The sequence below is a fragment of the Chrysemys picta genome, chromosome 1 (genome assembly GCF_011386835.1).
Source record: "Chrysemys picta bellii isolate R12L10 chromosome 1, ASM1138683v2, whole genome shotgun sequence".
Taxonomy (NCBI): Eukaryota; Metazoa; Chordata; order Testudines; family Emydidae; genus Chrysemys; species Chrysemys picta.
In genome coordinates, this window is record NC_088791.1 from 355,481,344 (window position 1) to 355,506,576 (window position 25,233).

Below are 25,233 nucleotides of genomic sequence, written 5' to 3' on the forward strand. Positions count from 1 at the left end.
TACAATACCTGCATCAGCAATTTTAACACTCTTAGCAGAGAGGGTGCAGGGTCAAGCTGCCCTGTCTGTGGCACCCGAACCCTCTCCCCTCCTGTCTGGTTGTACTGAAGCCGCTGCATGACCAGTTTACGACCTGGTAGCTTAGCTATTCTGTTAGCAAAAAGCAAGAATGGTTCAGTATGGCCTGTTAACTTGACTACTGTCAGCAACACACAATAGTGGTTTAGACACTTTACTGGTTTGCCAAAATCTCCCCGAACACTACCACAGCTGCAGGCTGTGAGTTGGTAATGGCCAGGGACTTAGAAGTGACAGGAAGAGGGAGGCACATATGTGTGTTGGGTGAGTTACAAAGGAAAGATAGAGCTGGACCTAAATGCACCAGGAGAGAGAGAGAGAGAGAGAGAGAGATGGGACAAAACCCACTAGAACAGGGACTCCCTGTCACTGCCGTGCTGGGGAGTACTCTCCAAGGGAGACACAAACTCTCTCCTTGACCCCCAACAGGCACTGTGTGTTCCACAAACATTTCCTTCAGGGAAGCCCGGCAGGATCAGTTCTGGAACGAGAGCGCTTGGGGAAACACAGATGGCAGAGGAGACACATTTGGGTGAAGAAAATATCTTGTGGCGCCTCCCTGACCAGGCCCAACCCCCTTCCACATCTTTGTAGCAGCTCCAGGTTTGCTGTCACAGACCCGCTCAAGCTTGTGCAGCTGGACACTCACCAGCCGAGCATGTTTGGGGCCCACAAACAAGACCCATGTGATTTTGAGTCACAGCACTGTTCAGGGCCTGCCCCTGGCTCTGGGTTTCCAGGCCCACTCTCGCAGTGCAGCTTCCGTTCTAGTGCCTGTTTCTGGGAGCTGAAACCTGCATGCCAAGCACCAAGGAACTGAACCTCGGCTCCCCCAGACACTCCAATTGCTTCAGCAGACCATTGCCAGAGCTCCCCCTTGGGCGCACTCTGTTTCCAGTTTCTCTTTTTCAGGTCACATGATCGCTAAACCAAACAGCTCCAGGCCTTGCAAAAGGGGTTGTGTGACACACAAAAGAGTTAAGCAACTTGCAGGCTATTGACCCAGATTCACCTTTTACAGACAGGTTAGAAAAATATGTAAATGGTAATTAGGACCATTCCATCTTAGATAGGCTAGAGCTTTGAAATGTAGACTTGTATTATTAAAGAACTGGAAGATGTTTACCATCAACTTGTTAGAGGTTTACAGTGTAACCAAAGGTTTCCTGTCTAGAGCTGTATACAGTTAATTCAGAGATGAAAAGGAAATATTATTAGATGGAACTTGGGTGCAATAATATTATTATTAAAGAACTGATAGAAGTTAATGACTTTAGTGGTCTACGTTTACCGACAGCTTGTTAGAGGTTAGCAGTGTAACCAAACGATTCCTGTGTAGAGCTATATTCGTTTAATTCATACGTGAAAAGGAAATATTATTAGAAGGGACATGGGTAAGTTATTTTCATTTGCTGTACGTCTCCTTAAAGTTTCTAGTGAACTCTCTATAAACAGCTTAATGGATAATAACCTTACGTTAATCCAACTCTGAAGCCAGCCATCTCTACTATGAAACTGATTTAAAAACTCTAACATGTCTCTGTGTATAATTATCTTTTAACGTATACTCTCTCTTTTTTAATAAATCTTAGTTTAGTTAATAAGAATTGGCTCTAAGTGAGTTTTTGGGTAATATCTGAAGTATTCATTCACCTGGGAGGTGATGTGTAGAATCCTTTGGTATTGGTAGAACTTTATTATCTGATGATAAAGATTTTCAATAATCATCATCATACTTGACTTGGCTGTATGGGTGGAAACCCAAGGCTATTTTGATTTAAGGTAGGGGTCTCAAACAGGCAGCCCACGGGCTGCATACAGCCCAAAGAGTTATTTCCTGTGGCCCGCCATAGGCACCGACTTCACCGGCAGCCAAGCTCCCCTCCCCCTGCTCCCCTGCCTGTCCCACAAGCACCCCAATTCCCCACTTCTCCGCCTACCTGCCAGCGCTTCCAGCTGCCAAACAGCTGTTCAGCGGCACTTAGGACTTCCCAGGAAGGAGGGGGTAGGCGCGCTCAGTGAACAAGGTGGAGAAGAAGCGGGGATTTGGGGAAGAGGTTGGAATAAGGGCAGGGAGGGGGCAGAGTTGGGGTAAGGACTTTGGGGAAAGGGTTGGAATGGGGGCGGGGGAGGGGTGGGAAGAGGCGGGTAAGAGGCAGGGCCTCATGGAAGGGGTGGTGTGGGGGTGGGAGCCGGAGCAGAGTTGTGGGGGTTGTATCTTTATATGAAAAGGTATCAGTAATGCAGCCCTTGGGCCAATGTACTAGTCCTCATGTGGCCCTCGTGGTGACCCCTGTTTTTTGTGTTATGAGAAGAAATATATACCACTTCCTTATTTACGTTCTCCACACCATTCATGATTTTATAGAGCTCTATCATATCCCCCCCCTTAGTCATCTCTTTCCCAAGTTGAAATGACCAATTCTTATTAATCTCTGCTCATGTGGAAGCTGTTTCATACCCGCAATCATTCTTGTTGCCCTTTTCCATAACCTTTTTTTCAATTCCAACATATCTTTTTGAGATGGGATGACCAGATCTGCAGGCAGCAGTTTAGGTGTGGGTATACCATAGATTTATATAGAGGAAATATGATATTTTTGGTCTTATTATCTTTCCCTTTCTGACTGATTCCCTGCTGCACATTGAATGAATGTTTTCAGAGAACTATCCATAATGACATCCAGCTCTCTTTCTTGAGTGATAACAGCTAATTTAGAACCGATCATATTATACGTACAATTGGCATTATGTTTTTCAGTAGCCATTACTTTGTCCACATGTCTCTGGAGCATACTTTCTCCCTCCTGCAATTCATGGCTTCTCCTGCATCTGGAATCTATCTTTCTGCTGCAGCCATAGCCCTGCCACCCAAGAGTCCCCTTTGCCACCCTTGTGCCTCTCTCCTGCCCCATCTTCTCCTGACTCATCCATTCTCTCTGTTATTTAAGGGCTGAATAACACTTCATCTCTTTGATCCCTCTTCTTGGGAACTTCCATTACTTCCACGCCCAACCCTCAGCAGAGAAGATTGAAGAAACAGGTTTAATCTATAATGCAGTTACTCCCTTCTTCTGTCTGGCTGAGAACTTGTTAGGGGAGATAGTCTTTAAAGATGAACCTATTTATAGATAGATGCCTCTGCCCCAAACTCCTGCCTCTGAGCATAAGGCGTATGAGCAAAGACTAAAGGAGAAAACAAAAGGCCTAAGGATACAGACAGGTCATACACTCACAAGTGCTGAAATAGGGTTAAAATATCTCATCAATGTGCAATGGCAAACAAAAAATCTAAGAGACTGTTTGGAATCACTAAGAAAGGATAGTTAATAAAACAGAAAATATCATATTGCCTCTCTATATATAAACCCCTGGTACATCCACGTATTGATTACTGTGTGCAGATCTGGTCGCCCCATCTCAAAAAAGATAGATTGGAATTGGAAAAGGCACATAGAAAGGCAATAGACATGATTAGGGGCAGAGCCGGATCTAGGCACCAGCGTTTCCAAGTATGTGCTTGGGGTGGCACTTTTCAAGGGGCAGCATTTTGGCCCTTTGGGGGCCGCACTTTTCAAGGGACGGCACTCCGCCTTTTTTTTTTTTTTTTTTTTTTACATGGGGCAGCAAAAAACCTGGAGCTGATTAGGGGTATGGAACACCTTCAAAATGAGGGGAGATTAAAAATCTGGGACTTTTCAGCTTTGAAAAATGATGACAAAGATGGGATATGAGGTCTGTAAAATCATGCATGGTGTGGAAAAAATCAATAAGGAAATGTTATTTACTCCTTCACATAACAGGAGAAGTGGGGGTCACCCAATGAACTTAATAGGCAGCAATTTTGAAACAAAGAAAAGTATTTCTTCGCAGTAAACCCGTGCAACTCTGGGCCAGAGGATGTTGTGAAGGCCAAGACTGGATATGAGTCAGCAGTGTGCCCTTGTTGCCAAGAAGGCCAATGACATATTGGGCTGTATAAGTAGGACAATTGCCAGCAGATCGAGGGCAGTGATTATTCCCCTCTATTCGGCACTGCTGAGGCCTCATCTGGAGTATTGTGTCCAGTTTTGGTCTCCGCACTACAGCAGGGATATGGACAAATTGAAGAAAGTCCAGTGGAGGGCAACGGAAATGATTAGGGGGCTGCGGGACATGACTTATGAGTTGAGGCTGAGGGAACTGGGTTTATTTAATCTGCAGAAGAGAATAGTGAGGGGGGATTTGATAGCAGTCTCCATCCAGCCTTCCCAGCTAACACAGGGACTTAACTTTCTGCATCTCTCAGCTGTTGTCCTCATAGCTTCAAATCTGATCCCTTGCCCTGCCCCTAGTGCCTGATTCAGGGCAAAGGACTCCCAGCCCATCCCCATTGCAGGGACCCTGCCTGATACAGTCCCCAAATTGGGAGGAAAAAAAGGGAACTGAAAGCCAAACAAATAAGCCAAACAGGCCTCCCCCTTCCCTCAGGACTTTGTAGCTGAGCTTTAGGGCCCATAAACTGTATGTTGCACAGCTTTGGTCACCTGCCTCACTACCATGTTCCCAACCATTGGTTGCTTGTATATGTCTTCCTGGCTTCCCTCTTCACTCCTGATTGTCCTGTCACCACATCCTTACTGCACTGACTGCAGGCTTCTTCTCCAAACCTGGAGCAGAGGGAGCCCCACTGGGGTGGGGGGGGAGGTGGAGATGATCCAGAGAGTGACAGGGGGATGAGAGGAGGGAGCAACAGCAATGGGGTCTTTGGGAAGAGTCAGGAGAGAAGGCAGGGCCTCTGGTGTCCAGTTGCAGCAATTAGAAAGATAGTAACCCTCTGAATTAAGGAGTTGTACACAGACTGATTCCCCAGTTTGTCATGCTGACACAGCACAGTAAGGCCACAAAAGGGTTTTATGTCACTTTGACTGTCCAGTCAGTGATTCAGGGAAGAGGGTCCAGCACCACGTCACAGCCATCTCTTCAAGGAGCTGGGTCTGACGGCCAGAGCACAAGGAGAAAACTTTAGGTCACTTTGTGAGTAAACAGCCGAAGCAGCCTGTCCTGGATCTGTTTGGACCTTACCCAGTTGTCATAACTATAAAGGGAAGGGTAACAGCCCTCCTGTGTACAATACTATAAAATCCCTCCTGGCCAGAGACTCCAAAATCATTTTACCTGTAAAGGGTTAAGAAGCTCAGGTAACCTGGCTGACACCTGACCCAAAGGACCAATAAGGGGACAAGATACTTTCAAATCTTGGTGGGGGGAAGGCTTTTGTTTGTGCTCTTTGTTTTTGGGTTGTTCGCTCTTGGGACTGAGAGGGACCAGACATCAATCCAGGCTCTTCAAATCTTTCTGAACAAGTCTCTCCTATTTCAAACTTGTAAGTAAACAGCCAGGCAAGGTGTGTTAGTTTTTATCTTTGTTTTCTCAACTTGTAAATGTACCTTTTTGCTAGAGTGTTTATCTTTCTTTGCTGTAACTTTGAACCTAAGGCTAGAGGGAATACCTCTGGGCTCTTTAAGTTTGATTACCCTGTATAGTTAGTTTCCATCCTGATTTTACAGAGATGATTTTTACCTTTTTCTTTAATTAAAAGCCTTCTTTTTAAGAACCTGATTGATTTTTCCTTGTTTTTAGATCCAAGGGGGTTGGATCTTGATCCACCAGGAGTTGGTGGGAGGTGGGGGGGGGCATTAATTTCTCCTTGTTTTAAGATCCAAGGGGTTTGGATCTGTATTCACCAGGGAATTGGTGAAGAGTCTCTCAAGGCTACCCAGGGAAGGGAATTAGCATTTTGGGAGTGGTGGCAGCAGACCAGATCTAAGCTGGTAGTTAAGCTTAGAAGTTTTCATGCAGGCCCCCACATTTGTATCCTAAAGTTCAAAGTGGGGAAGCAGCCTTGACAGGCTGCTAACAGGGAGTTTCGCAAGGGAGTTCTCCAGGTGAAAGAGGAGCAAATACAGCACCCTTGGGGTAAGTGGCTGTCTGTAGTGTGTGTTTGTGTTTGGGGGTTACTCGCTATGTGCTTAGCTTGTGTTTGTCTGTCTGTTTCTTTGGTTGTTTGAAGGACCGTGTGCTTTGGCTGGCAGTTGGAAGCTGTGAATTTCAAAGGAAGAATTGAAAGCTAGAAGCCTCTGTTAATTGGCTGAGCCTTAGTCTGTGGGCGGGGCTATCAAGAAGTCCAGGGCTTTATAAAGCAGTGCGCAAGCAACCAGGGAGAGCAGGGGCTGCTAACAGGGGGGTTTACAAGGGAGTTTGGAAGGGGATTGGGAAGGGGGCAAGGTTCACCTGCTGTCATTTAAAACCTGTAAACTAAACTACATTCAAAACTTTTTGATTTAAACAAAACCCTTTCATTAACTAGGTAGCTGTAGGAGACAATGCAGGCAGTACCCAGCAGCAGAGTGGGGGCTATCCAGTGTATTGCGCTGAGTGCGGCAGGTATGATTACCTGCCCTGTTGGTGGGTGGCGTATGTGTGCAAGCGCTGCAAGGACCTCCTGGCTTTCAGAGACCACGCATGGGCTTTGGAGGCCAGGGTGGCAGAACTGGAGGAGCTAAGAGAGGCAGAGAGGTATGTTGATGAGGCTTTCCGGGACACTGTAAAATTGTCCCACCTCCGGTCAGACAGCCCCTGCGCTGTTGAGGAGGATGAAAGGCCCAGGGAAGCAGAGCAGTCAACGGGAGCCGAGGGAAACCTTCCCATAGTTGGGACCCTCCTTCCAGATGGTGTTAGGGTATCCTTTCGCACTGAGGTTACCTCTCCGGGTGAGGGAACTCCAGTCACTAGGAAAAGCCAGGTGTTAGTAATGGGAGATTCGATCATTGGAAACATTGATAGCTAGGTTTGTGATGACTGGGAGAACCGTATGGTGACTTGCCTGCCTGGTGCGAAGGTTGCGGATCTCTCGAGGTATCTAGACAGACTTATGTGTAGTGCTGGGGAGGAGCCGGTGGTTGTGGTACATGTAGATACCAATGACATAGGGAAGGGTAGGAGAGACGTCCTGGAGGCCAAATTTAGGCTGCTAGGGAAGAGACTGAAATCCAGGACCTCTATGGTGGCATTCAAAGAAATGTTCCCAGTTCCACGCACAGGGCCAGGTAGGCAGGCAGAGCTTCAGAGTCTCAATGCGGGGATGAGACGATGGGGTAGAGAGGAGGGGTTTAGATTCATTAGGAACTGGGGAAACTTTTGGGATGGGGGGAGCCTATACAGGAAGGATGGGCTCCACCTAAACCAAAGTGGAACCAGACTGCTGGCACTAAACATTAAAAAGGTTGTAGAGCAGTTTTTAAACTAGGAGATGGGGGAAAGCCGACTGCTGCAGAGGAGCATGTGGATCGGACAGAGACTTCTCTTAGGGGAGAGTCTAATGATAGAGAATCTCCAGGTTATAGTCAGGAGCAGAGGATGGAGGAGGATAATGTAAGCGCCAGATCAGATGATAAACATTCACATAAAAAAGAATCTGACACATCAGAAATGGGCAGACAAATAAACACTGACAAGTTTCTAAAGTGCTTGTACACAAATGCTAGAAGTCTAAACAATAAGATGGGTGAACTAGATGGGGGGAGCCTATACAGGAGAGATGGGCTCCACCTAAACCAAAGTGGCACCAGACTGCTGGCACTGAACATGAAAAAGGTTGCAGAGCAGTTTTTAAACTAGGAGATGGGGGAAAGCCAACTTCTTTATTTGTTTTAAACCTGCTGCCTATTAATTTCATTTGGTGACCCCTAGATCTTGTGTTACAAGAAGGAGTAAATAGCACTTCCTTTTCTTCATTTTCTACATCAGTCATGATTTTATAGACCTCAATCATATCTCCCCTTAGTCATCTCTTTCCCAAGTTGAAATGTCCCAGTCTCATTAATCTCTCCTCATATGGAGAACAGTACAACAAAAATTTCAGGCACAAGATTGAGTCAAGGATCACATGAACTGGCCACATGCCCTTACATGCTTCAATGAATCATAGTAGGGTCTATTACCCTATTCTAGCTAGAATGTCCACAGGAAAGTTCATCAAGTGGGAATGAGCTTCTTCCATAACCCATTATGTTCATTGATGGCTCATCAACTTGAATATTCCATTCACAAATTGCTGGCTAGATTAGATGTAAACTACCTTGTCAGAGTTATCACAAGAGCAAACAGAATAACAGCTCTAAGAATGGGTGGTTACTTAGAATGCTGTGTGGGACTGAAATTTACAGCTCTGCCCTGGCTGTTAGAAGTATGTCCTGGGCTTTAAGAGTAGAGCACATATTCAGGGGAACTAGATTGGGGCTAAAGAGAATGGGCCATTGAGTGATGGCTGCACCAGACACACAGCTGGGAGTGCATGCCTCTCCATTAGTTTTTGTAACTCTACTTTAGTTCTCATCATGCCTCCCTTCTTAGAGTGCAGACTGTGCCTCCTTCTTATGAATTCCCAAGCCATGGTACCAGGGGGGAGACAGGAGGAGATGGCAGAGCTAATAGGGTTGTTGTGAAGGAACAAAGGAGCCATTAGAGAGAGGCAACAACTGGAAACCTCCAAGGAGTTGAAACTCTCAGGTACTGCACTGGTCTCCGGGAAGGGATCCAGACAGAGTTTTGAGATAGATCTACTCAAGAGCTAGGCTTGGTGAGAAAGAAGGCCAGCAGATGGTAACCCGCATGAAAGACCCTCTAAGCTTATTTTTACCAGCTTAGGTTAAACACTTTCCCAAGGCACAAATTCCACCTTGAACAGTATGCTGCCACCACCAAGTGATTTAGGTAAAGAATCAGGGAAAGGACTACTTGGAGTCCTATTCCCCAAAAATATTCCCCCAAGCCCTACACCCCCTTCCCTGGGGAAGGCTTGAGAATAATATTCTCACAAATTGGTACACGTGACCACAGACCCAAATCCTTGGATGTTAAGAACAATGAAAAATCAATCAGGTTCTTAAAAAAAGAATTTTAATTAAAGAAAAGTAAAAGAATCACCTCTGTAAAATCAGGATGGTAAGTACTTTACAGAATAACAAAAGACTCAAAAACACAGAGGATTTCCCCTCTAGGCAAAACTTTAAATTTACAAAAACAGGGATAAACCTCCCTCTTAGCACAGGAAAAATTCACAAGCTAAAACAAAAGATAATCTAATGGATTTCTTTCTATTACTTACTATTTCTGCAATAGAAGATGCTTAGTTCAGATATAGCTTAGGGAGATGTATTTGCCCTGCCCTGTTTCCTTGTTGACTCCCGGAGACACAGACAAAAAACCTTCCCCCCCAGATTTGAAAGTATCTTCTCCCCTTATTGGTCCTTTTGGTCAGGTGCCACCCAGGTTATCTGAGCTTCTTAACCCTTTAGAGGTAAAAGAGGAATTAACCCTTTACAGGGTAAAGAGGGATTTTATGGTACCCTTTGCTGTATGTTTATGACAAACACTTTTGTCAATAAAACTTTTTTTGGTCATAGGTTTAGAAAGAACAATAAAAGTGCCAGTGTGCTGAGTGCTGCGTGAGCAGGAAATGCTTGGTTGGGTGGTTTGGTGATGTCTGCAGGAGAGCTCTCTCCTATAGGCCTAAAACGGCCATATGGGAGAGCTTACCGCAGTGTATCTTCAGCGGTACAGCTGTGCCACTGTAAAGTCTCTGGTGTAGACATAGCCTCAGTCAGTCAAAAGGAGCAGATTATTACACACTTCTGCAGAAATGTGAACAACCTTGAGTACAGCAAAAGAGCAAAATATTCAATGTGTAAAAATTTCACCTTAGAAGAAAAAAGTAAAATGAGTCCTTTCAAGAATTCCTAACAGATGTGAGGAGGTCAGCGGTCCGCTCTTTTGTGGAACTTTCCTGGCTTATGCACCACACAGGTGGAATTGGCTAGTAAAAGGATATGCATCCTTGCTCCCACTCCATTTATGCAGAGGCCTGCTTCTCCTCGAGGAATCTAATTCTTTTTGAACCCTGTTATAGTATTGGCCTTCAAAACATCCTTTGGCAAGGAGTTCCACAGGATGACTGTTTGTTGTGTGAAGAAATACTTCCTTTTACTTGTTTTAAAACTGCTGATAACAAGAAAAAAGCTCTGAACATGCAAAGCTCCTTATTTGTATTTCTATTCTCTTTAGGTTCAATAAAGAAAAGAAACAACTGTACATAATAGAGAGATTTACAAGCATTGTATTATATAAAAACAATAAGAATTAATAAAAGAACATTTCACATATTTAACATCCCATGTCCATGTTAGGATATAGATATTCAAGCCTGTCTGTAAAAGCCTATACTTTAAGCATTTAGGTATATCTTTATCATTTAGCTAGTTATAGAGGTATAAAAGAAAGAATCTGTGTAAGGGCCTTCTCTCACTGTGACAGTCTGAGGCCCTGTTCTTAGGCCAATGTCTTTGGCTAAGAGGCAGCCATAAACTGGGAAGCATGTGGTCACATATTCACATTCCAAACTAGCCATATTGAAATAAGGCAATCTGGGGTTGTTAGGAAGGGGATCCGATCTATCACCTCCAGAGAAAGGGAAGAGCCTAGAAGATGTAAAAGGAAACATAGGTTGATAGTTTTCTGTCTGGTAAGAACTCACTTATCAATAGACACAGCTGGGAAACCCTTATGTCTGTATAGATGTAGTTGTGAAATCCTCACTTCTGCATTGTTTTGTCATTAGAGTTCCCACTTTGCTATTGTTTATTTGCATGGTCTCTGTCTAGTTCTGTGATTGTTTCTGTCTGTTGTATAACTAATTTTGCTGTGTCTAAACTAATTAAGGTGGTGGGATATAATTGGTTAGCTAATCATGTTACAATATGTTAAGATTAGCAAAAAAAACAGGAGTACTTGTGGCACCTTAGAGACTAACAAATTTATTAGAGCATAAGCTTTCGTGGACTACAGCCCACTTCTTCGGATGCATATAGAATGGAACATATATTGAGGAGATATATATACACACATACAGAGAGCATGAATAGGTGGGAGTTGTCTTACCAACTCTGAGAGGCCAATTAAGTAAGAGAAAAAAAACTTTTGAAGTGATAATCAAGCTAGCCCAGTACAGACAGGTTGATAAGAAGTGTGAGAATACTTACAAGGGGAGATAGATTCAATGTTTGTAATGGCTCAGCCATTCCCAGTCCTTATTCAATCCTTTGTTGATTGTGTCTAGTTTGCATATCAATTCCAGCTCAGCAGTCTCTCCTTGGAGTCTGTTTTTGAAGTTTTTTTTGTAATATAGCCACCCGCAGGTCTGTCACTGAATGACCAGACAGGTTAAAGTGTTCTCCCACTGGTTTTTGAGTATTATGATTCCTGATGTCAGATTTGTGTCCATTAATTCTTTTGAGTAGAGACTGTCCGGTTTGGCCAATGTACATGGCAGAGGGGCATTGCTGGCACATGATGGCATATATCACATTGGTAGATGTGCAGGTGAACGAGCCCCTGATGGTATGGCTGATGTGATTAGGTCCTATGATGATGTCACTTGAATAGATATGTGGACAGAGTTGGCATCGGGGTTTGTTACAAGGATAGGTTCCTGGGTCAGTGGTTTTGTTCAGTGATGTGTGGTTGCTGGTGAGTATTTGCTTTAGGTTGGGGGGTTGTCTGTAAGCGAGGACAGGTCTGTCTCCCAAGATCTGTGAGAGTAAAGGATCATCTTTCAGGATAGGTTGTAGATCTCTGATGATGCGCTGGAGAGGTTTTAGTTGGGGGCTGAAGGTGACAGCTAGTGGTGTTCTGTTATTTTCTTTGTTGGGCCTGTCTTGTAGGAGGTGACTTCTGGGTACTCGTCTGGCTCTGTCAATCTGTTTTTTCACTTCAGCAGGTGGGTATTGTAGTTTTAAGAATGCTTGATAGAGATCTTGTAGGTGCTTGTCTCTATCTTAGGGATTGGAGCAAATGCGGTTATATCTTAGAGCTTGGCTGTAGACAATGGATCGTGTGGTGTGTCCTGGATGGAAGCTGGAGGCATGTAGGTAAGTGTAGCGGTCAGTAGGTTTCCGGTATAGGGTGGTATTTATGTGACCATCGCTTATTAGCACTGTAGTGTCCAGGAAATGGACCGCTTGTATGGATTGATCTAGGCTGAGGTTGATGGTGATATGGAAATTATTGAAATCATGGTGAAATTCCTCAAGGGCTTCTTTTCCATGGGTCCAGATGATGAAGATGTCATCAATGTAGCGTAAGTAGAGTAAGGGCGTTAGGGGACGAGAGCTAAGGAAGCGTTCTTCTAAGTCAGCCATAAAAATGTTGGCATATTGTGGGGCCATGCGGGTACCCATAGCAGTGCCGCTGACTTGAAGGTATATATTGTTCCCAAATGTGAAATAGTTTTGGGTGAGGACAAAATCACAAAGTTCAGCCACCAGGTTAGCTGTGACATTATCAGGGATACTGTTCCTGATAGCTTGTAGTCCATCTTTGTGTGGAATATTGGTGTAGAGGGCTTCTACGTCCATAGTGGCCAGGATGGTGTTTTCTGGAAGATCACCGATGGATTGTAGTTTCCTCAGGAAGTCAGTGGTGTCTCGAAGATAGCTGGGAGTGCTGGTAGTGTAGGGTCTGAGGAGAAAGTCTACATAACCAGACAAGCCTGATGTTAGGGTGCCAATGCCTGAGATGATGGGGCGTCCAGGATATCCAGGTTTATGGATCTCCTTTTGTCCCTCCAGACCCATGAATATGATACAGTTCTGCGGTGACCTAGAATCCTACTTTCAACGTCTCCGACTCAAAGAATATTTCCAACATACCTCTGAACAGCATACTAACCCACAGAATCCCCCCTACCAGCACTACAAAAAAAAGGATTCTGCGTGGACTCCTCTGGACGGTCGAAACAACAGACTGGATTTCTACATAGATTGCTTCCATCAACGTGCAAAGGCTGAAATTGTGAAAAAGCAACATCACTTGTCACATAACCTCAGCAATGCTATACACAACGCCATCTACAGCCTCAGAAACAACCCTGACATCATAATCAAAAAGGCTGACAAAGGAGGTGCTGTCGTCATCATGAATAAATTGGAATATGACCAAGAAGCTGCTAGACAGCTCTCTAACACCACATTCTACAGGCCATTACCCTCTGATCCCACTGAGGATTACCTAAAGAAACTACACCATCTGCTAAAAAAACTCCCTGACAAAGCACAGGAACAAATCTGTACAGACACATGCCTAGAACCCCGACCAGGGGTATTCTATTTGCTACCCAAGATCCATAAACCTGGATATCCTGGACGCCCCATCATCTCAGGCATTGGCACCCTAACATCAGGCTTGGAATGGTGTCCCTGGCCTCTGTCTGTCAGAGGGTGGAGATGAATGGCAGGTAAGAGATCACTTGATCATTGCCTGTTAGGTTCACTCCCTCTAGGGCACCTGACATTGGCCACTGTCGGTAGACAGGATACTGGGCTAGATGGACCTTTGGTCTGACCCGGTACAGCCTTTCTTATGTTCTTATGTTCTTATGTTCATCGGACTCCTCATACTCACTTTGCCATTTAAGGAGTATCTGGACTGCCATTCATGAGGCGTTAGTGAGATCTATCAGCATATTCATCAACAGTTCAGGATCTGGTCCCGAAGACTGAAAAGGTGGACAGAGCGTACAGTTCAAAAACTGTTGAAAGATGGCACCAAATGAAGATGGAAGGAAAAGGACTGCTGGGATGAGAACTGATGCATGATGAGGCATTGGGACAGGACACAGGTTGCCCATGACCCTCTGCCCCCTTCCACCTAACCTTGGTGGCTGAAGGGGAAGAGATGCTCTGTGGGAGAACTGCCCAGAGTGCACCACTCCAAATGCCACTGCAAGGGTTGCAAGTGCCGAAAGTGTGGCCATGCCATTGCGCTGGCAGCTGACAGTGTGAACACACAGCAGCCCTGTCCCTGCAGCGCTCTCTGAGGGGGGTTAACTCCCAGATCGTTACATCTGCAAGTGTGGACATAGCCTAAGTCTGTTCCGTTTTGAAAACCCTTCAATGAAGGGTGCTCCACAGTATGATGATAGAGAGATGTATTGATCACTGATACCATAGCGACAGCCCCACATTGCCTTAGAAAGTGCTCATGTCTCCCCTCAGTCATCTTCCTCCAGATCTGTCTGCTCCTATCTATCCATCCATCCTAGGCATTTACAGGGTACCAGAGCTTATGGACATCTAGGCATTATCCCTTATTTTCTTCTAATCAACTATGTTTTATAAATATACACAAATACACTAAACAGCCAATTCCTCTCTGACTCAGCACAGAGCCCAGGAGTTCTCCTCTCCCTTAGGGAAGGTTCCTTAATTACTGTTTACTCCTAAAGCTGGATAATTAGCACAGAAGTGGAGACATGCTTGTCTATAGCTTCTTTACATTCAGATGTTCTCTTCTCCTCTACAGGCTGAGCGAATCACCCTGGGAATACACAGAGCTATATTATAATCTGTGCACATACTCTGTCGGCTCTCAGTGTGGGATGCTGCTGCAGATGCTGGGGTGAGAGAGGTGTGGGACACGGCTACCTGAGGGGGATTCCCAGGGAGGACACTTCTGTCTCAGAATTCACAGGTACCCATCTCTTGCTGAGGAGCTCACCTGGTCGACAAACCCTGTGGAGTAAGTCTGTGGTCCTTTCCCCTCTGCACAGCCATGACACATCCCAGGGCCCTGGCCATAATTGCTGAGTTGCCAAAGAATCACTGGTCAAAATGTCACTCTTTTGTGTGTACCCCTGCACCAGAGGTGGTGCATTTCAGTGGCACAGTGAATCCTTTAGGACTAAAGATGTTAGTAGATGTGTAATAGAAGGGCAAATTCTGAGAGCACGGCCTATACTTCGCTCAGACCCCAGTGAGTCAAATCTCCCTTTGAAGCAACAACTGAGTAGAGACATCAGAAGCCAGCTGTGTGCTTATACACAGACACTGTCACCCTCTCCTCATGCATTTCAGGGCTCTGTCTGTTAATGGGGCAGGAGTACAGGGGCTGTTATCTGACTTTTATCTGCTGGAAAGTTTAGAGGTGCTAGGGCTCCTCACTAGAACAATTTTTCAACGTGAGTAACACATACTTTCTCCTAGCTTCATTTGAGAAGTCAGCTGAAATGTTATGCCTGAAACTTCCAAACAACAATTCAGCTCGGTCCTTTTTTGTTTTCAGATCATTGAAGATCTCCTGGTTAAGTCATTGTCATCTCTAGCCATACATTCTATCTTTCCTACACAGTGGGATAGTTTGCTCTTGTGCCCTTAATAATGTCTCCGAAAAACTGCCAGCTGTCTTCTATTGTTTTTCCCCTTAGACTTGCTTCCCATGAAATCTTACCTACCAACTCCTTGTGTTTGCTAAAATCTGCCTTCTTGAAATCTATTTTCTTTATATTGCTGTTTTCCCTCCTACCATTCCTTAGAATCATGAACTCTATCATTTCATGATCACCTTCCCCCAAACTGCCTTCCACTTTCAAATTCTCAACCAGTTCCTCCTCCTTTGTCAAAAACAAGTCTAGAACAGCCTCTCTCCTAGTAGCTTACTCCAGCTTCTGGAACAAAAAATTGTCTCCAATACATTCCAAGAACTTGTTGGATAATCTGTGCCCTGATGTACACAGCATTAGATGAATTCTTCCATCAACCTAACTACCACCTCTCGGGGATTAGCTGTGCTGAGGTGAGAACCCTTCCATCTGTGTAAGTAGTGTCTATAGTGAAGTGTTACGGCAGCACCACTGTAGCATTTTAAGTGTAAACAACTTCCAGAAAAAATCATCCAGTCTGGATCTGCCAACATGGAGAATTGGAGAATCCAACACTTCCCTTCTAAGTGTGTCCCAATGGTTAATCACCCTCAGTGCTAAATATTTGGCCCTAATTTCTAGCTGGAATTTACCTGGCTTCAGCTTCCAGCCCTTCAGTCTTGCCTTTCTCTGGTAGATTACAGAGCCCATTACTACCCCTGATTTTCTCCCCATGAAAGTCTCTGCTTGATCATCTTTTTGATAAGTTAAAGGGATATACATCTTCAAGTCTAATGGTCTGCCTTTGTCTCTTTCCTCCAATCATTTTTGTGGCTCTTTTCTGCCCCCTCTCCAAGTGGCTCTTTTGTGCCCTTTTATGCCCCCACTTTCAACATCTTTTTTTCAAATGTGGACCCCAGAACTGTATGCAGTTTGTTTCACCAATTCCATGTGCAGAGGTAAAATGCTTCCCCTGCTCCAACTCACCACTCCCCTGTTTATTCAGCCGAGGACCACATCATCCCTTTATGCTACATCATCACACTGGCAGTTCACGATGAGTTGGTTATCCATAAGGACCCCTAAATCCTTTTCAGTGTCATTGCATTTCATAATACAGTGCTGTAGTCTGTGGGTCGGGCCTGCATTCCCTGTTCTGAGAGGATAGTTTTGCATTTGACTGTATTAAAACAGTTTTTTTGCATGGGCCCCTCTTACCAATACACAATATCAATTAGTATGCCTGCCCTGTGCTCCTCATTGTATCCACTCTGCCAATCTGCAAATTTATCTGCAGTGATTTTCTATTTCCTTCCAGGTCATTGATGAAAATATTGAATAGCATCAGGCCTAGAATGGATCCTGCAGAACCCCACTATATACCCCCATTTCCTGACGAAGACCTATTAACAATAGCTTTCTGAAATCCATCAGTTTGCCAATTTTCAGTCCATTTTACATGTTCCCTACCGATATTGAAGAGTGTTCATGTTTTTAACTCAATATTTTCCCCTACTAAATCAAATGCCTCTGAGAAATCAAGGTGAGCTGCATCTGCATGCTTCTCTTGATCAACCAATGTGTACTCTCAGAAAAGGATGAAATCAGGTTTATTTGATAAGACCTGTTTGCATAAACCCTGTTGGTGACTGGCATTACTTACATTTCTAGACTTTTTCTTGAACTAATCCCTTTAAAGCTTACCCGTTGTTTCTTAACCTTGTCAATTCTTTTATAAAAAAAAACTTTCCGTTTATCTTTTAATACTTTACATTTAACACAGGAATTGACATACAACTTTTCTAGGATTTCTCTTGCTGTTAACATACTTAATAACATCCTTTTTTTGATCCATAGCCCTGCCAAACATAGAGTTTTCCCTGATGTCTTAACATCCCTTATCAATTTTCATAACTTCAGATTTCTATCTTTTAGCTATTTTCCATTTTTTCCTATTTTTTGCATATTGTTTCCCCAACCCAATTTCAGCCTTCACTTTATCACTGAACTGCGTTTCCCCCCAGAGTTGTTTACTTCGTTGGCAGTGGAATTATGATTCTTCTGCTATCTAATAAACTATTATCAAAGACCTACCAATTTTCATTCATATTTTTCTGTCTAAATTTTTCCTTCCAGTTAGTTTTGCTGACAATTTTCCTCAGTGTTGGGGAATTAGTCCTCTTGGAGCACTAAGTGTCTATAGATAGTACTGGTTGGGAACTGGCCATTTGAATGTAAATCAGTTTCATTTTTATTTTCCTCTCCTAAATCATATGCTCTCTTCTTTGTCTCTTGTGTAAACTAAAGAGTCTCAGACTTTTCTACATGTTTGCATATGGCATCCCCCCTCCCCACCCGACACTTCTCAAACCTGTCATGGAAATCCCTTTTATATGTGCTATATCCTTAATAGTTACTCGGTAACCAAGACTGAACACATATTCCTGAACCTGTTATTCTCCATCCCATATCTTAGTGATCTGAACATTGCTTTTGTTTTGTCCACTGCTGCGAATGAGCAGGTGTTCATCTTCAGTTGCTATTAATCGTGCACAGATCATTTCCATGAGGTATGCTCTAGTTGGGATGTTTCTCCCAGCACATGTCTTCCCAAAAGTTTGTTTTTTTCCACTCTCAGATTTCAAGCAACTGGATGAATGGGAAAACTTCCTACAGAATTGATTCCCTATCCTGGCTTTCATTGAATTAAGGAATAATGATGAATAAACAGTATCCACATTTCTGTCTCCTGCTGGGGCCTCTGAAGGTTCCCCCACAACAATATGTAGGAATTATTAACACGGGGAGCACCACAAAATACGGAATTGGATTTAGTAGGGTCGTTGTCCACAGTTATTGTCTCTGAATTATCAAAATGTAATTTTGTAGTGTGTAAGAGTGATCAGAATCCTTCTCCCATGAGAACAGTCTCCACTAATGCATATAGTATCTCATATTATTGTTGTCTCTCCATTCAGGCATTTCTACTGCGACCATCACCCGAGACCCTGGGAAGACACAGAAAGTCAGGGAACATACTGTACATGCAGGAGAAACCCTTGTGCCTCAGAGTTGTACACCTTCTCCCCTACTTGATGTCAGATTCCAACAGAACTGACTTCACCAACCCCTCCACCTTCATTCTACTTGGCATTCCTGGCCTAGAGGCAGCCCATATCTGGATCTCCATTCCCTTCTGCGCTATGTACACCATAGCTGTGTTGGGGAACTTCACTATCCTGTTCATCGTGAAGACGGAGCCGAGCCTCCATGGGCCGATGTTCTATTTCCTCTGCATGCTGGCCATCACTGACCTGGTCATGTCCACATCCACTGTACCCAAAATGCTGAGCATCTTCTGGTTCAATTCCAGGGAGATCAGTTTCAGTGCCTGTCTCACCCAGATGTACTTCATTTACTCCTTCTCAGAGATGGAGTCTGGAATCCTTGTGGCCATGGCTTTTGATCGCTACGTAGCCATCTGCAATCCCCTGAGATATTCCACAATCCTGACAAACTCTGTTGTGGCCAAGATAGGCCTGGCTGTGGTGCTGCGCAATGGCATACTCGCATTACCCTATCCCTTCCTGGCGAGCCGGTGGCCATATTGCAGAACCAACATCATCCCCCACTGCTATTGTCGGCATATAGCTGTGGTGAACCTGGCCTGTGCTGACATCCGCATCAGTAGTTAATATGGTCTTTTTGATCTTTTCTCTGTGATCGGAATGGATGTGTTTTTTATTGCCGTGTCCTATACTCTGATCCTCAGGGCCATCTTCCGCCTCCCCACAAAGGATGCCCGGATCAAGACTTTTGGAACCTGCATCTCTCATCTTTGTGCCATCTCAGCTTTGTACATCCCAGATTTCTTCTCATCTCTCACGCAGCGGTTTGGCCTCAATGTGCCACTGCATTTACGCGTTCTCATTGCCACTGTGTACCTGCTTGTCCCCCCCATGCTGCATCCCATCATTTATGGGGTGAGGACCAAACAGATCCGGGGAAGGCTGCTCCAGCTCTTTACTCATAAAGAGACCTAATGTTTTTCTCCTTGTGCTCTGGCTCTCAGATTGAGCTCTGTGCAGAGCTGGCTGGTCCATGGTGCTGGGGCCTCTTCCCTGAATCACTTACTGGACAGACAGAGAGACATTAAACCCTTTCCTCTCCTTACTGTGCTGTGTCAATGTGATGATCTGGGGAATCAGTCTATGTAGAGTACACTGGGTTGCCACCTTTCTAATTGCTGGTAGCTGGATCCCTGAAATTGCAATCTTGCCCCATCTCTTCTGTCAACCCTCGATCCTGCTTTGTGTCTTCTCCCCAATGCCCAGCCCCTGTCACTTGCTCCTGTCTTCTCCTCCCCTTGTCAGCTGTGACCCAGTCATCTCTAAAACCAATATGTCCTCACATCTTATGACAGGTCACTTAAGGGGCATTGGTTTGTGTTAACATTTTAATATATAGTCTTACTTTGTTACTAACTCTGTGGAGATAGAGACCCTATCAGGACTCCTGGGATTTATCTCAGCTCTCGGAGAGGAATGGGGTATAGTGTATTACAACAGGTGGCAGATACATCTGGGTTCTAAATAGGAAGATGAAATAGCCATACTGCCTAAAACCAATGGCCCATGTAGCCCAGTAGCCTGTCTTCTGACAGTGCCCAGTGCCAGGTGTTTCAGAGGCAATGAACAGAACATAGCAATCCTCACATGATTCATAGATTCTAGGACTGAAAGGGACCTCGAGAGGTCATCGAGTCCAGTCCCCTGCCCTCATGGCAGGACCAAATACTGTCTCGACCATCCCTGATAGACATTTATCTAACCTACTCTTAAATATCTCCAGAGATGGAGATTCCACAACCTCCCTAGGCAATTTATTCCAGTGTTTAACCACCCTGACAGTTAGGAACTTTTTCCTAATGTCCAACCTAAACCTCCTTGCTGCAGTTTAAGCCCATTGCTTCTTGTTTTATCCTTAGAGGCTAAGGTGAACAAGTTTTCTCCCTCCTCCTTATGACACCCTTTTAGATACCTGAAAACTATCATCATGTCCCCTCTCAGTCTTCTCTTTTCCAAACTAAACAAATCCAATTCTTTCAGCCTTCCTTCATAGGTCATGTTTTCAAGACCTTTAATCATTCTTGTTGCTCTTCTCTGGACCCTCTCAAGTTTCACCACATCTTTCTTGAAATGTGGTGCCCAGAATTGGACACAATACTCCAGCTGAGGCCTAACCAGAGCAGAGTAGAGCGGAAGAATGACTTCTCGTGTCTTGCTCACAACACACCTGTTAATACATCCCAGAATCATGTTTGCTTTTTTTGCAACAGCATCACACTGTTAACTCATATTTATCTTGTGGTCAGCTATAATCCCTAAATCCCTTTCTGCCGTACTCCTTCCTAGACAGTCTTTTCCCATTCTGTGTGTGTGAAACTGATTTTTCCTTCCTAAGTGGAGCACTTTGCATTTGTCTTTGTTAAACTTCATCCTGTTTACCTCAGCCCATTTCTCCAATTTGTCCAGATCATTTTGAATTATGACCCTGTCCTCCAAAGCAGTTGCAATTCCTCCCAGTTTGGTATCATCCGCAAACGTAATAAGTGTACTTTCTATGCCAATATCTAGGACATTCATGAAGATTCATGTGGAGCAGCTTGGCAGAAGGGAGCAGAAGCCCCGAGCCCAGGCTGCCTCCGCTTCAGCTGATAGGACTTCAATCCTTCAGCCCCAGAAAGAGTCGCTGGGGTGGGGAAGAGTCCATATCACCCCGGATGGAGTAGCAGAAAAAGCCCTCAGCTCAGGCTGCCCTAAGCCTTAGCCGAGGGCACAGAGTGGAGGCAGGATCTGTTTGGGGGGAGGAGTGAAGCCCTACTCATTTTTGTCCTCTCTATATTCTATACCACTGATTCCCAGGGGTTGTCTCATTTCCCCTCTCCTTGAGCGAACCTCAGCGGGCTTTTTTTCTGTCTCCCCTTCCTGACGTTTTAGGGGCTGCTCTCTTCCCTACACCTTCCTTAATCTTTCTGGAGGTAGAGACGGGTTGCGCAGCACCATCGGTACAGATGCAGCACCAGTGGTCCTCTCCCTCTTTGCCCATCTAGTTGGGCACAGGGTCATAGCAGCGGCCCAGCCAGAGGATCATCATGGGTTCACTACCCAATCCCCCTCCCCAGCGCTCATTCTGCTGAGGTGGCCACACTTTTCTCCCCCGACTGATAGCCTGAGATGCTGAGTGAAGAGGTCATACCAAGTCGCCTGTTGCACCTCCAGGCCTGTTTGGAGGGGCTGACATTTAATCTGTTCAAAGTCTACCTACCGAATGCAGACTCAGAGTGGGTGTGTTTCTAACAACAGGCCTCTGCAGTCCTTGGCACCTTGGGTCCTCACTAATGCCTGGACCTGGGTGGGGATTTTAATACCATCTTTGAGGACCAGAATCGCTCAGGGATCGAGAGCAGTCAACCGCTGCAGGCATCCTCAGAGAGATTGTTAATCATCACTCCCTAGTTGATGTCTTGTGCAACCAACACCTGGATGACAATTCCTCCTTTACCTATATCCAAGTGGAGGTCGATCAGTTGCACCACTCCTGGTTGGACCTCATGTATCTATTTTGTTTCCGTCTTGCCTCAACTTATTCCTCCAGCATTCGGCCGGCCCAGTTCTCGGTGCACCATTTAGTGGCCAAGATGGCCTCTTTCATCTTGGAGCTCTCCTGGGGCTCTTCACACTTCAGATCCTCCTGCGCATACTCCAGCAGGTTTGGCCACCCTATTGCCTAGTGCTCGGGTTTTCCTTGAAAGTGTTCTACAAGAGGGTGCTCCCCATCAGCGCCTCACCCCAGGACCTCTGGAATTCTCGATTGGTCTCCTGTCCCATGAGTCCCCACGATTCCCTCCCTTTCATGTCCCAAATGGGCTGCAAACCCTGCAGCCAGTTCATTTCTGAATTCTTCAAAGGGAACAACTTTACATTATCATTCTTTACACGCTTCACTACCTCATAAACCCTGATACCAAGTCGCACGACCTATTACCACCTTTGGAGGGTGAGGAGCCCCGGTGGTCCAGAAAGTACTCCACCCCGGACCCATTGCCCACCAGGGCTATCGGTTGGTGGCTCCTTCATGGAGTCATAAGCATGGCATGTACGTGGCCCAGTTCACCCCATTCCAGATGCCTGCCCATTTTGCAGCATGAGGCAGACCATGGTACATGCCAATCTACAATGCACAAGGTTGCAGACCCTATTCCTACTCCTCCACAACTTCAACAGGCGGTTCTGACTGCACTTTTCCCCACACCTTTTCATATATGCTACCTGTTTTAGCTCAATATACAGAATGTGGCCTCCAGGTCCCTTGTGTTACAGGGGAAATATACTCTAATATAAATCTGTAAACTTATTAATAAAACAAATAGCCAAACCCAGTAGGAAATAAGAAACGTATAAGAAAAGATATATAGGCAAGCAAGTAGGCTAGACTATAGGCTGCCACAGCTGCAGGCTGCTAGTTGGTAATGGCCAGGGACTTAGAAGTGACAGGAAGAGGGAGGCACATATGTATGTGGGTGAGATACAAAGGAAAGATAGAGCTGGACCTGAATGCACCAGGAGAGAAAGAGAGAGAGAGAGATGGGACAAAACTCACTAGAACAGGGACTCCCTGTCTCTGCCGTTCTGGGGAGCACTTTCCAAGGAAGACACAAACTGTCTCCCTGATCACAAACAGGCACTGTCTGTTCCAGAAACATTTCCTTCAGAGAAAACCAGATCAATCAGTTCTGGAACGAGAGCACTTGGGGAAACACAGACCGCAGAGGAGACACATTTGGGTGAAGAAAATATCTTGTGGCACTTTCCTGGCCAGGCCCACTCCCCTTCCACATCTTTGTAGCAGCTCCAGGTTTGCTGCCACAGACCTGCTCAAGCTCATGCAGCAGGACACTCACCAGCCAAGTGTGTTTGTAGCCCACAAACAAGACCCATGAACTTTTGAGTCACAGCACTGTTCAGGTCCTGTCTCTGGCTCTGGGTTTCTAGGCCTACTCTCACAGTGCAAATTCTGTTCTGGTGCCTGTTTCTGGGAGTGGAAACATCCACACCAAGCACAAAGGGCCTGTGGCTAGCTTTGGCTCATCTGCCCCAGAAACTCCAATTGCTTCAGGAGACCACTGCCAGAGCTCTCCCTTGGGCACCATCTGTTTCCATTTTCTCCTTTTCGGGTCACACGATCGCTAAACCAAACAGCTCCAGGCCTTGCAAAAGGGGTTGTGTGACACACAAAAGAGTTAAGCAACTTGCAGTCTATTGACCCAGATTCACCTTTTAGAGACAAGAGTAGAAAAATATGTAAATGGTAATTTGGACCATTCCATTTTAGATAGGCTACAGCTTTGAAATGTAGACTTGTATTATTAAAGAACTGATAGAAGTTAGTGACTTTAATAGTATACGTTTAGCGATAGCTTGTTAGAGGTTAACAGTGTAACCAAATGATTCCTGTCAGTTAATTCATACGTGAAAAGGAAATATTATTAGAAGGAACTTGGGTGCATTGATATCCTTTTCTGTACGTCTCTTTTAAGTTTCCGGTGAACTCTTTATAAACTGCTTAATGGATAATAGCCTTATGTTAATCAACTCTGAAGCCAGCCATCTGTACTATGAAACTGACTGTATTGGTAGAACTTCATTATATGATGATCAACATTCTTGACTTGGCTGTATGGGTGGAAGCCCAAGGCTATTTTGATTTAAGGTAGGGGTCTCAAACACGCGGCCCACAGGCTGCATGCAGCCCAAAGAGTTATTTCCTGCAGCCCACCATAGGCACCGACTTCACCGGCAGCCAAGCTCCCCTCCCCCTGCTACCCCGCCTGTCCCACAAGCACCCCAATTCCCCACTTCTCCGCCTACCAGCGCTTCCTGCTGCCAAACAGCTTTTTGGCAGCGCTTAGGATTTCCCAGGAAGGAGGGGGAGGCACGCTCAGGGAACAACGTGGAGAAGAGGTGGGGAATTGGGGAAGGGGTTGGAATAGGGGCAGGGAGGGGGAAGAGTTGGGGTTAGGACTTTGGAGAAAGGGTTGGAATGGGGCGGGGGAGGGGTGGGGAGAGGCTGGTCAGAGGCAGGGCCTCATGGAAGGAGTGGTGTGGGGTCGGGGCCGGAGGCAGAGCGGGGCGTGGGTTGTATCTTTGTATAAAAAGTGTCAATGATGCACCCCTTGGGCCAATGTACTAGTCCTCATGTGGCCCTAGTGGTGATTTGATTTTGAGATCCCTGCTTTAAGGGAAGAGTGTAAAGCATTGTGAAAGCTGTTTTGTTGGTGACTTGGTAAATCCAAGTATTAGAATAATGACCCGTTTGGGGGATTGTAAGCCCCTTTCTTTGCAGTTTGCCCTAATGGAGCAATCTCAGAGTGGGCCCCCCTGGAGCACCATTCACAGGTTTCTAAAGCAATTCTTCTACTTTAGACAGCAGAAGAGATACCCAGATCCAGGTCAACACAACACAACATCTGCACACCATTTCCTTCCTCAGTGAACTTAAGAACAGCCATGCTGGGTTAGACCAAAGGTCCATCTAGCCCAGTATCCTGTCTTCCAACAGTGGCCAATGTCAGATGCTTTAGAGGGAACGAACAGAACAGATAATTATCAAGTGATCCATCCTCCATCACCCTTTCCCAGCTTCCAGCAAAGAGAGGCTAGGGACATCATCCCTGCCCATCCTGGCTAATAGTCACTGATGGACCTATCCTCCATGAATTCATCTAGTTATTTTAAAACCTGTAATAGTCTTGGCCTTCGCACCATCCTCTGGAAAATAGCTTCACAGGTTGACTGTGTGTTGTGTTAAGAAATACTTCCTTTCATTTGTTTAAACCTCTGCCAATTAATTTCATTGGGTGA

The 25,233-nt window shown here is 45.2% G+C and overlaps 1 protein-coding gene and 1 pseudogene across 1 annotated transcript in view; both read left to right on the forward strand.

The window, feature by feature from the left end:
- Positions 1 to 25,233, forward strand: part of LOC101944712 (olfactory receptor 52E4-like) — a 103,997-nt gene that overhangs the window by 48,250 nt on the left and 30,514 nt on the right. The window lies entirely within an intron of this gene.
- On the forward strand, positions 3,686 to 24,332 carry LOC135980983 (olfactory receptor 52E4-like; annotated as a pseudogene).